The 15238-nt window shown below is 42.3% G+C and overlaps 1 protein-coding gene across 1 annotated transcript in view; it reads left to right on the plus strand.

Moving 5' to 3' along the window:
* LOC126354968 (alpha-2 adrenergic receptor-like) overlaps positions 1-15238 on the plus strand; it is a 941700-nt gene that overhangs the window by 507193 nt on the left and 419269 nt on the right. The gene's annotated exons all lie outside the window — the stretch shown is intronic.

Below are 15238 nucleotides of genomic sequence, written 5' to 3' on the forward strand. Positions count from 1 at the left end.
AGAGGCGTGACGTCAATAAATCGTCTAAAGACAAATTCGAAAACACGACTGACTTCGGTGTGGCACCTGTAAGATGGAGCCGTCCTATCCCAGGGGCGGTTACTGACCAGATTGCTGTTGCTGTGACAGATCATGCACCGCGTGCTCCGGATAGTAGCAGTGGTCGTGCAGTTTAACAACAATTGTCCGTCCGATGTCCAACAGTACGGAACGTTTTGCTATCTGTTTCGCACGGTTACCGCTAACAGAAACTTTCGTCTTTAACCCATCCCCTCTTTAGGCAGGATACGTTGCTAAATGCGTTAGAAAGTCAAACTGAATGCAGAGAATGTTCGACATGAATCAAAGTTGAGATAAAAAACAATCTTCGTTTAGAAGTATCGCAAAAAGCATCAGGAGAGAGGTATATACGGTGCAAGTGCAGCGAATATTTTTTATCATGATTCCATTAGTAAAGTGTGTGTAAAAATGATAGAAAACTCCACGTTCACTGATGATCGAATTGCTGCATCCGGCGCATCGTCATTTCCTTAAATTGGTTAATGTAAGTACCAAGATGGTTTCTCCGAAAGGCTATGGGATATTTTGATCCCCATACTTCTCCAACATGTGCTTGTCTTTTATCTCAAATCACTTAGCCGTTGACGAAGGGTTCAGCCCTAGTTTTCTGTATTCCTTTTTGAGAAGACAGCTGTTCTTAGCTGGCTGGATCAGTCAGTCTAAAAATCCACAAGTTTTGTGAATATGATTGCGTAAGTTTACACTTAGACTCGCAACAGTGGAGACACGAGTTTGCTTTTTTCCGTCTGAGCCATTCCCCGAGTTTATACAACTTACCAATTCCATTAACTGGAAGTATTTGACGCTACAATTAGCCTCTCCCTTCGACATATACAGATAGTGTTCAAAAACGTAAATTTTCACAGACCTAGGGAGTCGCATTTCGAGGACCAGTGATAATACAGTGAAATTCTGTAATTTAATTATATAAACGAATTGTTTAGGTAAATAAAAAAAAACTTTGATTAATGTATTCCACATGCCGTTCCCACCTATCGTTTTTCTGCAGTGATAAAGGCAAACAACTAATCAGAGCAATTCTCTTTGATGTACGTATTTTCCGCGTGTTATGTAGATGAATCGGATTAAAGAGTTAAGAAAGAAGTTATTGCAGCTACAGTAGCTGAAGAAAATAACTTCATAAGTTCGTAACGCTTCTAAGTCATTATTTAAGCGCCATACTTTCTCATTGCTTGGTTGATCACTCACTTATTTGTTATTCATTATCTGCACCCGACTCTTAGGCACATTAACGAATCCGTCCTGTTACGAGAATTGAAATACCTTTGCCTTATCTGCACAGGAGACTTATTGCAGCACTTACAAACGGAATGATATGCAGCTATTTAGCGAAAGTGGGTCGTAGGAAGGACCGTGCACGACTCGCCTCGTGTAACGGCCGTGAGTATTAACGCTGCGTGGCTTGAATGTCAAGGTATTAGTTACGCTCACTAAGCCTTTTATTAGCTCCAGTAATTATTCACCAGACGGAGTTTCAGGAATTCTCCATTCACAAAGGGGGAAAATGGCAACAGGAATTTCATAGGCCTGCCGTCTTAACAGTTTTCCAGCGACGAGCTGTAGGTGCGAAGCGGCGATGCGCTAAGGAACGTCTCAAACGTATTAATATTAATTAATCTTCCTCGGGTCACTTTGTTGATTGAACGCATTCATTTTGACTTGTAAATTTAGGTATTTCGTGTTGAAAATAATCTCTACATTGCCGATAAACCTTCTAATCAAACACAGACATTTGTATTGGAAGTTACGTCCGCGTTCTGGATCAGAGTCGAAGAGCGGAAGCGCAATGGTCGTTAGAAAGCAGATGTCAGATCATACAAGACGAGTGACTGCAATGCTCGTTCTTCCCTCCAAATTCTTAAAATAGCTAATCATTGATTTTAGCTACTGTGCTAGGGTTGCCTTCCATCCCGATACATCGGGACCATCACCGTTATAGACCTCCTTATCCGGACAGCGCGACAAACTCAGTTTGCAAACGACTTTTACGAACAGAAGTACTAAAGTAGCGCCATCTTTTGGCACACCATGTAATTGCAGCTTCTGTTAGTTTTACTAATGTCAACTACACTCCCGGAAATGGAAAAAAGAACACATTGACACCGGTGTGTCAGACCCACCATACTTCCTCCGGACACTGCGAGAGGGCTGTACAAGCAATGATCACACGCACGGCACAGCGGACACACCAGGAGCCGCGGAGTTGGCCGTCGAATGGCGCTAGCTGCGCAGCATTTGTGCACCGCCGCCGTCAGTGTCAGCCAGTTTGCCGAGGCATACGGAGCTCCAACGCAGTCTTTAACACTGGTAGCATGCCGCGACAGCGTAGACGTGAACCGTATGTTCAGTTGACGGACTTTGAGCGAGGGCGTATAGTGGGCATGCGGGAGGCCGGGTGGACGTACCGCCGAATTGCTCAACACGTGGGGCGTGAGGTCTCCACAGTACATCGATGTTGTCGCCAGTGGTCGGCGGAAGGTGCACGTGCCCGTCGACCTGGGACCGGACCGCAGCGACGCACGGATGCACGCCAAGACCGTAGGATCCTACGCAGTGCCGTAGAGGACCGCACCGCCACTTCCCAGCAAATTAGGGACACTGTTGCTCCTGGGGTATCGGCGAGGACCATTCGCAACCATCTCCATGAAGCTGGGCTACGGTCCTGCACACCGTTAGGCCGTCTTCCGCTCACGCCCCAACATCGTGCAGCCCGCCTCCAGTGGTGTCGCGAAAGGCGTGAATGGAGGGACGAATGGAGACGTGTCGTCTTCAGCGATGAGAGTCGCTTCTGCCTTGGTGCCAATGATGGTCGTATGCGTGTTTGGCGCCGTGCAGGTGAGCGCCACAATCAGGAGTGCATACGACGGAGGCACACAGGGCCAACACCCGGCATCATGGTGTGGGGAGCGATCTCCTACACTGGCCGTACACCTCTGGTGATCGTCGAGGGGACACTGAATAGTGCACGGTACATCCAAACCGTCATCGAACCCATCGTTCTACCTTTCCTAGACCGGCAAGGGAACTTGCTGTTCCAACAGGACAATGCACGTCCGCATGTATCCTGTGCCACCCAACGTGCTCTAGAAGGTGTAAGTCAACTACCCTGGCCAGCAAGATCTCCGGATCTGTCCCCCATTGGTCATGTTTGGGACTGGATGAAGCGTCGTCTCACGCGGTCTGCACGTCCAGCACGAACGCTGGTCCAACTGAGGCTCCAGGTGGAAATGGCATGGCAAGCCGTTCCACAGGACTACATCCAGCATCTCTACGATCGTCTCCATGGGAGAATAGCAGCCTGCATTGCTACGAAAGGTGGATATACACTGTACTAGTGCCGACATTGTGCATGCTCTGTTGCCTGTGTCTATGTGCCTGTGGTTCTGTCAGTGTGATCATGTGATGTATCTGACCCCAGGAATGTGTCAATAAAGTTTCCCCCTCCTGGGACAATGAATTCACGGTGTTCCTATTTCAATTTCCAGGAGTGTAGTTTATGTTGACGAGGTAGTCTAGCAGATGGCGTTAAATGTTTTGTGTCCTATATCGATGATGCAAGGACCTTCTGGATCTAGCGCCATGATTCGAGAAAACTCCAGACCTCTCCAGTAGTACGGGGCTGGAACTACTTAAGTAGCTTTACGATGAACAATCGGCAATTTCTCATCTGAATAACTATCTGATAAGACGATTGTTTCGAAACATAATACGAACAACGAGTGCAAGTTCGTAATGAAGTGTTTACTGCGGGTATATAAGACTTCAAGTGTATAGTGACCTGTACTTCAATGACTGGGAAGAATGGCAATCCAAGCACTCCGTGTCCGCAGCTCGTGCTCGTGCGTAGCGTTCTCGCTTCCCGCGCACGAGTTTCCGGGTTCGATTCCCGGCGAGGTCAGGGATTTTCTCTGCCTCTTGATGACTGGGTGTTGTGTGATGTCCTTAGGTTAGTTAGGTTTAAGTAGTCCTAAGTTCTAGGGGAGTGATGACCATAGATGTTAAGTCCCAAAGTGCTCAGAGCCATTTGAACCACGCCATAAACACTCCGTGGAGGAAAGGTGGATGTACTTTATTAGGAAACTGAAAATCCTGAACGCGAATGCCAAGTGCTAAAATTATGGGAGTATTTGTTTTCTATTCCCGCACACAGCGCCACTGTGGCAACAGTATTTTCGCTCATGTCGACCCAGTGAACTGCTAAAGAAATTCTAGTGCTGCCATGGACTGTGGAATCAATCTTACAATTTCAGTTTAACTACAAGGTGACTTGCTTGGAGTTTTATAACTACTTAAAAGGGAACAAAGACTTGATGAATAATGTGTTGTACCACCTACTTCTGTCGCAACAAGTTCCATGTAATGAAGTTCCAAATAAAAAGCAATTATATTATATAATTTTTTTACTTCATTTCTACACCCCCATCTCAAAGTGTCCTGGAGAGATCCCAGCTGGATATGGTAACCCTACACTGCGCACAACAAGACCGCCGTCACTGTGAGAAAAACAAGCTTAGGTGTGTATCGAGGTATGTTTATTATTAGTGGGTGGCCCAAGCAGGAGTCACAGGAGAATGTAAAGTGTCTTGGAATCTAAATAAAGACTGAGATTAACACGTATTTATTTGCTGTGATGATCAGTCAATACCACAATAAAAATTTACAGAGAAAAACGATCTCGAAAACGTAATTAAATCTTAAAGTTACTTTAACACTGTAGAGAGCAACCAAAAGCTGTGAAAAATCGTTGGAGAAAGCACAACATGATCTGATCATCTGGGCAGCAGGCATGTTCAAAGTTTACCATACAACAAGATACTACGTTTCATTGGTACCAGTTAGGTCTATCAGTAGATGGGGTTTCAGTAGGCATAGCTTTCAACTCAATACGTATGGGTAGGGGACGATGGCAAAGCTTATAGGTGACAGTGTAGTGGGTGATGGTGGGATCACCCACGGAAAAATTCCAGTGGTAGTTGGTGTTAGAGCTGCATCTTTTTTGAAATTAAGTCAGCTGACATGTATACCTGCTTAAAGGAAGTCCCTCTAACTAAGAGCTCACCTTCGTGTTTCCCAGTAGAGAAGGAATTAGCATATTTCATCAATATATAAGAGGTGTGATAGGTAAAGTTAGTGAACTGCTTATAGATGTTGACTCTGCAGTTATTGGTATATCGGAGTACCACTTAAAAAATTTGACAATTCAGAGGCTTCCTTTACCATGATAGAGATTAGCTGGCTGCTTTTCAAGGAGTTCTTTACGGGGTGGGGGAGTGGCTATATACGGAAATAACAGTATTCCATTTGAGTCCATAGACGTATCACGGTACTGCACTGAACAGATATTTGAATGCTGTGCAGGGGCATTTGAATTTAGTGGAACTAAACTTCTAATAATTGTTGTTTATAGGTCCCGTAATTCTGACTTCAGAGCATTTCTGCTCAAGTTAGAGGTGGTTCTTGATTCACTTTGTAGGAAGTATCATAAATTAGTTATATGTGGTGGCTTCAATACAAATTTTGTATATGATAATGCAAGAAAAAGGATGTTGCCAGATTTCCTAAATTCGTATGATCCGATACAGACTGTGGTTTTTCCAACTAGGTTGCAGGGGAACAGTAGCACAGCCATACACAATCTTTTTTATTGGTTCTTCTTTACTATATGGGCTTTCTGTTAGTAAAAGGGTGAATGGCCTTTCAGACAATGTTGCACAAATTTTAACACTAAAAGGCATTTGCACTCAAAGGAATGTCACACGTAATTACAAACTATGTAGGAAAGTTAATCCAACACCAACAGAGAGTTTTTTAAAGCTTGTCAAGGAACAAGAGTGGCAGGATGTTTATAGTGCCGATAACACAAATGATAAATATAATGCCTGCCTTAACTAATTTCTCATGCTCTTTGAGAGTTGGTTTTCATTATAGCGTTCGAAACGGGCACTAGCAGTAATAGGTAGCCAGGGTGGCTGACTAGTGAGATAAGGATATCATGTAGAACAAAGCGGGAATTATATCAGAAGTAGTCACAATCAAGCTGCAGTAGCCCATTACAAACAGTATTGTAAGGACCTTAGAAATGTTATTCAGTAGGTAGGAGTATGCGATAAGCAATTAGAATAGCTAATTCATAGGATAAATTAAAACCATTTGGTCAGTTGTGAAGGAAGTGTCTGGTCAGCAGCACAAGGTCGACGATATAGTCAGTTCGTAGTAAAAATATTTCGGTTACTGATAAATCAGATATAAGTACAGTATTTAACAATCACTTTCTGAGCATTGCTGGTGAATTGAATAAAATGTTAGTTTCTCCAGGGAATCATACAAATTTCTTGGCAAATGCCTTTCCGAGATCGATGTGTGAAATAGTCCTCTGTGAAACAGACAAGGGGGAGATAGAGTCAATAATTAAATGACTGAAGACTAAGGAGTGCCTAGCTCAAAATTAAAGTACTGTGCTGCGCATGTTAGTCCTGTATTGAGTCATATTTGTAATTTTGCCTTTAGGAATGGTCAGTTTCCTGAACGCTTAAAGTAGTCAGTAGTAAAGCCGCTTTATAAAAAGGGAGAAAAGGAAAATGTAGACAATTTTAAACCTATTTCTATGCCATCAGTGTTTGCTTACGTTATTGAAAATGCTACCTATATAAGGGTAATTTGTCATTTTATATCACACGATTTGCTATCAGATGTACAGTTCCGCTTTAGAAGTCGTTTAACAACTGAAAATGCTATAATCTCTGTTCTCTGTGAGGTACTTGGTGGGTTAAACAAACGTTTTCGAACCCTAGGCATGTGTTTTGATTTAACAAAGGCGCTTCATTGTGTTGATCACATAATATTGCTCCAGAAGTTGGAACATCACGGAATATGGGGAGTAGCTCACAATTGGTTCACCTCTTACTTTAGCAACAGACAGCCAAAGGTGATTATTCACAATGTTCAGAATGGCTGTGATGTAGGGTCTGCGTGGGGTACAGTCAAGCTGGGGGTGCCCCAGGAATCAGTGTTGGGCCACTCCTGTTCCTTATTTATATAAATGATATGCCCTCTAGTATTACGGGTAACTCTAAAATATTGCTGTTTGCTGATGAGACTAGCTTGGTAGTAAACGACATCGTGTGCAACATTGGCCTAGTTTCAAATAGTGCAGTTCGTGACCTATGTTCATGGCTTGAAAAAAATGAACTATCGCTAAATCACAGCATGACTCAGTTTTTACAGTTTATAAAACACAATTCAACAAAACCTGACATTTTAATTTCTCGGAATGGGCATATGATTAGTGAAACTGAACTGTTCAGATTGGTAGGTGTTCAGATACATAGTAAACTGTCGAGGATAGACCGCGATCGGGATATTGATGAAAGACTTAAAGCTGCCATTTTTTCTATTCGAACGGTATCTGAAGTGAGTGATCGTTCGACACGAAAATTAGTCTACTTTGCTTATTTTCATTGGCTCATGTCGTATGGTCTTGTATTTTGAGGTAACTCTTCCCGTTATAAAAGGATATTTTTGGCTCATAAGCGGGCGATTCTGGCAATAAGTGGTGTTAAGTTCACGAACCTCTTGTCGACCCCTGTTCACGAGTCTGGGTATTTTGAGATTGGCATCTCAATATCTATATTCCTTAATGTCATTTCTCGTTAAAAGTATTAGCATATTTTCCAAGAATAAGCAACTTTCACTCAGTTAATACTTGGCAGAAATGAAAGCTGCGCTTGGATCGGACTTCCTTAAATCTTGTGCAGAAAGGTGCGCAGTATACTGATGCATCCTTTTTCAATAAGCTACCGCTCGAATTCAAAAATTTTAGCACTAATCCTCGTGCTTTCAAAAAGAAAATGAAGAATTTTCTCATTTATCACACTTTCTATTTTGTCGAGGAGTTCCTTGAAAAATTAAGATGATTGTTGTTGTATTGTTGATGGCTTTTACTTAAGCTAACGGACTGAATTTTTTATCTGTTATTACTTTTATGTTGTAATTTCACGTACTGACATGTTCCATGACCTTGGAGATTTGCTACTCAATTTGGTCTTACGAGCTTGACGTGTAAATAAATACGTAAATAAAACCACACGTCATAACCAAAGTAAGTAACACAGGTTCCGCGGAAAGTGAGCAAAACGAGTTGATCAGAACATAGTGCACGCTGCCGCAACTGCGACATTTACAGTTTCCAAAAATCTGCAAATCATGCGCCCGTCAGCACTAGAGACGAGTGACTCTTACAGCGGGTGGCGATCTAATGACCACAACACACAGATCTCACTCCACAATTCTCTACTTTCAAGAACAACAGCTGGAGGAGAAAACTAAAAGTTGTTGCCATTGTGATGGATGAGAGCAGCGCTCATTCCATTCCATGAATAAATCGAGACAACGCTAAAGAAACTTCTCGCTCTTGGCATACAAAACGCACTTTAGGAAGTGAGAGGTTGGTACTGGGATGGGATGGAGACTCGTCGATCGGTAGGCTTCTTTGCGTGTGTTCTGAGTGTTGCGAGTGTTGGGGCGACTCAATTCGATTGGGTACACCAAATGTTGGAGCGAAAGCAATGGACCTTCCCAGGCTGGTTGAGCGATATCTCGAGACCGAAACTGTATCTCGGAGACGAGAACAGAGCCGACCACGTGAAACACCGGAAAGTGTGGACCGTTATTAGGCTGCGATGTCACGACGGTACCACCTTACTGCCGCATTGCAGCTGGCATCTGATCTGACGGCATCCCCTGGACGTGTTGTATCGAGGCAAGTGGTGTACAGCGGTCTTTATAGTTGGATATATGCTGCCTGCTTACCTCTGACGTGTCCTAACAGAAGGGAACGTATAGAATAGAGCCCTCAGCATGCTACCTGGACTTTTGAAAGGTGGACCAATGTTCTTTTCACAGATGAGTCTTGATTTGGACTGGAGAGTGATTCACGATGGATTCGCATCTGGAGAGCACGTGGAACACGATTTCGGGAGACCGACATCGTGAGTGATCCCTAATGGTGAGGGCCGGGATTATGTTGACAACACGAACATCTCTTCACGAAACTGTACAGGTGAATTAGCAAAGATATAACGGCTGTCAGGTAACGTGAGGGGATCTTGGCATTTCATGCGCGGTTGTAGGGAGTGATCTGGTCCAAGACTTCTTAACGCAGGACCTCATATAACAGGGTTTCGTTAGATATTGCACGCATGGCTGGGCCTTTACGCTCTCTCGGTTTGAATCCCATAGAGCTTGTCTGAAATGCACTAAGGAGATGGTTTGTATCACATCAGCATCCACCTACCACTTTCCAAGATTTGTGGGTGGGCAGCTCTGCAGGAAGAATGGCCGTTATTGCCTCAACATGAGACTGATGACGTAATTTGCAGCATGAACTGCCGTCGTCAGGCCTGTATTGGCAATGGTGGCCACACCCTATGCTGAGCACATTAACCAGTTGTCAGGATGTGTGTGCAAACCCGTTAAATTGGAAGAAAGCGAAGAACACTATTGTCTACCGTTATGCATGCTGCAGTTCATTACGTTATGTATTTTTTACATTATTTCACTTTACTATAACCTGTTTATACTGTTTTGTGTAAAAATAAACACAGCCTAGCTAAATTTCCGTTTGATGCTTCAATTTTGGACATCAGTGTACAAAAATTTGTGTAAGTTATGCTCCACACTTTTACAGTCGCTCAACGACGACACTTCCCGTACGCCACAACATCATCAGCAAACAACAGAAGATTGCGGCTCATCCTATCCGTCAGATCTTTTGTGTATATAGAGGATAAAAGCTGTTCTGTCACACTTCCCTGGGGCAGTCTTGAGGATACCATTGTCTCTGGTTAACACTCGCTGTCAACAACGTACTGGATCCTATTATTTAAGAAATCTTCCAGTCATTCACATATCTGGGAACCTACTCCGCACGTTCACGCCTTTCTTAACTGTCTGCAGTGGAGCCTTGAGGGAAACACTTTCCAGAAATCTAGCAATATGGAAACTACAGGTTTCCTTTCACCAGAAGTTCACAATATATCATGTGAGAAGAGAGCAGTCTGACTTTTGCACGAGCAGTGCTTTCTAAATTCGTGCTGATGGTGGACAGAAACTTTTGTATCTCAAGGAAATCAGTTATGTAGGAAGTGAGAACATGTCGAAGAACATTGCAGCAGAACGATATTAAGGGATCTTGTCTCTTACTCCGCTGGTCGATCTTTACCTTTCTTATATTTCTTTGGGTTAAGTAAGAGATTCGTGAATGCAGTAGAGTACTCACTGTAAAGCCGAAGGGAGATTCCGCCACATTTTGTAACTAATTTGTTTTCAACTCCTTCAGTTCCTTCCCTACGAAATGGAGTGTCTGTTGCTACTTCCTCCACAAATGAGTACGCTCTGTACAAGCGAGTTAAGATCGATGATGGCACAGCGAATAATTTGTCTTGAATACCTTAGGTTACTTCTCTAAGCCAGGAGTATCTATTACAATATCCTCCATGCAGGCATCTCTGCGACTGTCAAGTGACAGTATGTTCGTACGAACCGTAACAATACGACGGGAGTTCCATTAGCTGAAGATTTCAGGGCGACCCGGAATTTGAAAACCGCTCATCAGTGATGCAAATGCCGATGACAGCGATTAATTTTTCCGAAGCCATAAAATCTTGACTATGGAGCAATGAAAGAATTTCATTTGGTGCGATGACCTTGTGTCGATATGCTGGCACGCTTCGGTTAACGCACAGTGGTAAGTTTATACTTCGCAAAAACTGAAGCTCTCTATTATGCCCTAACGCCAGGGAATATTGGTGGACAGCATTGTCCTGTTGCAGCATTTTGCATATCTACATTTTGCCACTGTTATCTCTGCTATGCTGCAGACGTTTCCTTGGGGGAGCTCTTATACATCCTCTGCACAGTTCAGATTCTCCTCTCAAGCGCGCTCTATAATTTTGGAGCTCCGACGAAAGACATTCGTGGCCGTCTACTCCCTTGGGACGATGAGGTGCATGCCTGCTTAAAAGAAGGGTCCGTTGTAAACTAAAACTTCCTTTTCCTATCCGGCAACTGAGAGCTAATCAACTATATTTGATAATTTGTATATTTAATTACCCGTTACTCCAAGTGGCCGGCATCTCGTAGTCGTGCGGTAGGGTTCTCGCTTCCCACGCCCGGGTTCCCGGGTTCGATTGCCGGCGGGGTCAGGGATTTTCTCTGCCTCGTGATGGCTGGGTGTTGTGTGATGTCCTTAGGTTAGTTATGTTTAAGTAGTTCTAAGTTATAGGGGACTGATGACCATAGATGTTAAGTCCCATAGTGCTCAGAGCCATTTTGAACTCCCAGTGGTGTAGCGTGTAAATGTAGTTTATATCTAGCAGTTAACAAGTGGTGTAATTAACCAATAACCATTCATTTGCATTGAAGAGAAATCTGAAATGTATGAATCCTGTTAGAATAGTCAAGAATCAGATAAACATCTAGCTGTAAAAATCTCCCACGTGTGTGTAACTTAGTGCACAACATCTCACCCTTCTTCACTGAAGCTAATCAGAATATTTACACTGATGGTTTTCTCGGTGGCGCCTGGTATCAGCTCGGTTACGATGATCAGTTGATTACCTATAATTATCTGTGAACTTATTTTTTTATGTCCATACGCCACATGGGATTACCGGAGTGCTATGAACTAAATTTCTTTGGACTTTGGATGATTGCCGTCCAATAAAATTGTGTTTTATCTCCTTGAATACACTCTGAGACGTAACTAATCTTCTGAGATCCTGCCAAGACCTAGGCAATGCTCCTCCGAAACGACGTATGAACTCCACTGGATTAACCAATTTCTTCTCTGATGTGAAGGTCCGAAATTGTCTATGCTTCAGGAGTTTCTCTTCCACCAACACTGCTGTATACAAACTGGTAGACGGAAGAGAACCACGTCTTGAGCTGATAATATACTCATGCTGTGAGTACATACTTGCGTTAACGTATTGTGACCCTGTGCTCGATGTTTGTGGCGTACCTTGCTCTCTGAATTCATGACGACGATTGTTAACTGCCCTCCCTCCTCCAGCCACCTCCGTCCACCCCACAATTTTTTTAGTCTTCCTAGTAACCTCTACTCACTCGTCGATTGTTGATTGCCACTGGGCAAAGTCTGGTCCGATTTGGTTTCTCATATCTTGCAGCTGCTTTTTGAACTGACTCCCATCAGGTATGTTTCACAGATGAAACATTAGCGAGCACGCTAGCACCACCTTCACTATTTTCATCTACGTGACGAGAAGCCTGTACTTCCTTCGTCCTAGCCCAATTATCGATTTCTTTCGAAAAATAAATTTTATGTTCTTGGAAGTTTACCTTTCTCTTATCTTCGCTACTGTTAGACTGGTCTTCTACTGCCTTAGATAATTTATTAACCGTTTCTCCTGTTATACTTTGTCTCGTATTCAGCCTAGTTATTTCGGTTTCAAGCTTTTGAATAATGTCAGGGTATTTTTCCAAAGCTTCTTTACTTCAGAAAGTTCTTTCTCAAGATCGTCTTGCATTCGATGTAACTCTTCAATTTGTGCCTGCCTGTGCCTGAGTCATCAAATTTTGTTGCACAACAGTATCTGCAATTTGCTTTCCCGTTTCAGACTCTACCTTGGCTATCCGGACTGTCCTTGTAGCTTAACTGGTGCGTAATAGCTGACAAAGTGTCTACTTTCGCTTGACTAGAAACCTTGAAATGTATGTATGTGTGTGTGCCATTTTAGTAAGAATTTTTCTTTCTTGGATGTGTGCAATGAGGTTCTTAAGTTTAGATGTGCTTGGACTTACGCGCGTTGCAATGACAGAGGTGCGGCGCTGCACAGTGGTAAGTTGGACGTGATCTCTGCTTCGCGAAGATGCGCCTAGATTCCTCTGCTGATCGCGAGGAGAGGAGACAACAGCTGAGCTTTGATGTTAGTTGTGTACTGTCGAGTTTTGGTCTAGTAACAGTAAGCTGCAAACAGTAGTGATTTCTGGGAACTATATTATGCATTAATGAAAAATTTTTTGTGGAGAGGAAGAGATTGATTTTTACATTGGTAATGGTATCCTCTTTGTGAAAAATGGATTACAGGTAATGATTAAGGTTGTTTTATGTGCTTCAGAGCTTTGATAATGCAACGTTCTTGGTTCGTTAGACATCCAAATCAGGAACCTTTCCGCTTTTCATTTTTTTCTTAAGATTAATCGATTATTGTGAGAGAAAAGGAATTAGGTTTTGTAATTTATTAAGGAAAGATTATACATGTGAAATTAAATATTTGTAATTTCTGCATTATAGTTACGTGATTTCAGGGGAATCTTAAGTAGTAGTAAAGTTTCATTAAATGATATTAAGTCAAACGATATAGGATTGATATTGAGTTCATTTTACCCAGAGTCATTGTCCACATTCCCAGAGTCAATTGATTTTCTGTGAATTTAAAACCGTTATCGACAGCGATGAACCAAGAATGATAGCAATGTTTTGAGGGCACGCATTGCATCTTTGCCTATTGCAGTAGTTAGATTTAAAAGGACTGTTACCGAGACGCGCTATAGCTATGAGAGCAGTTTGCATGGCGCTATCCAGTGCGCTCCAGGTAAGCCACATAGCGTAGATAACAGGTTTTCTTTAATTAAATTTCACAGAGCCAAACTTTAGTTTCAAAGTAATCACGTTTTCCACAAACGTCATTTCAGATTTTGTGATAATCATAAGTTTCAAACATGGCTTGATTTTCTTATAAGTGTTGCAGCTGGATTTCTCTATACAATCTCTCGGTTGGTCACCAACACTACCGAACCTCTTTCACTAAAAATCAATTTAAACAGATAACTTATACCTCCGGAATAAACAAAACTTTAACATTGACTTGTTGGGCATTTTGCGCAAATCCCTCCAGAGCAGACTGTACATTTTCTTGCGATATAGTGTCTGCCATGCCCTCAAGTACTGACTGAACACTACCTTCAGAACGAAATTGCATATTATTTTGCTGTTCAGAAGCATCCTGATTTTCGATGTCTTAGCCATTCATCCCAAATTTAGGCTTGACCGTCCTAAATTACTGGAACAAGATCTCACACTTACAACAAATGCTTACCCTAACCCCACACAGGAATCACGCACATAAGAAATTATTTTACACACAGATTAATTCTTATAATAAAGACAACATTACCCCCTGTACAGACTGATTAACCTCCTAGGGGGTGTAGACTGATTAACTTTTCAACATAAAAGTTTTGTAGGTATGGTACCACTTCATAATCTATAAAACTACTGCTGTCCATTAGACCCAGAAGAAGGCTGCTGCAACCGTGGCCGAAACGTTAGTTTTTCTCCAGCAGCAGTAGTTTTATACATTATGAAACGGTACCATACCCAGAATTTTTTTATGTCGACTGACTGGCTCCGGAAGCCTACGCAATTATATAATCAACATTCAAAAAATTTAAACATTGAGTCTAGTGCTACTTGATAAAGAGGAAAAGGAAATAAACCAACGAAACAGCACAGGAGGCACAAGAAAAGATCTCGGTGTGAGATTGCCTTATTCCGGTGTTGAATCAGTGTGGAACCCGCACGTGAGGAACAGGCAATTCAACTTTCGGCAGGTCTCCTCTATGAAGGTAGTTCATGAAACAGAAAATACAGCATTACTTTTTAAAAATATATAATAATACAGTACAAGATACTATTACTGTAGTAAAACTACAATATTAGTCCTGTCGCCATGGGAGCCAATAAAGTATGACTTCCTTTCCCTATCCAGCAACTTAGAGCTAATAAACTATATCTGAGGGTTTGTGCATCCCAATGATGTTTAATGACTGTTTTCCACAGTTAACAATTAACTAGTTGTGTAATTAAGCAATAGCCATTCATTAATATTGAAGAGAAATCTAAACTTAAGTATTCCTGTTACATTATTCAAGAATCAGATAAAACACCTACCTATATAAACCTTGTGCGCAATATCTGTCAGCTGTGTCTTACGCGAGCATAAGAAAGCCTTTTCTTTCATTCAGCAGATATTGTAATTCTTCTTCATTTTCACTGAGGATAGCAATGTCATCAGCGAACCTTATCATTGAAACCCTTACGTCTACAATTTTAATTCCCCCTTGAACCTTTCTTTTA

This window comes from Schistocerca gregaria, chromosome 3, assembly GCF_023897955.1.
Source record: "Schistocerca gregaria isolate iqSchGreg1 chromosome 3, iqSchGreg1.2, whole genome shotgun sequence".
Taxonomy (NCBI): Eukaryota; Metazoa; Arthropoda; class Insecta; order Orthoptera; family Acrididae; genus Schistocerca; species Schistocerca gregaria.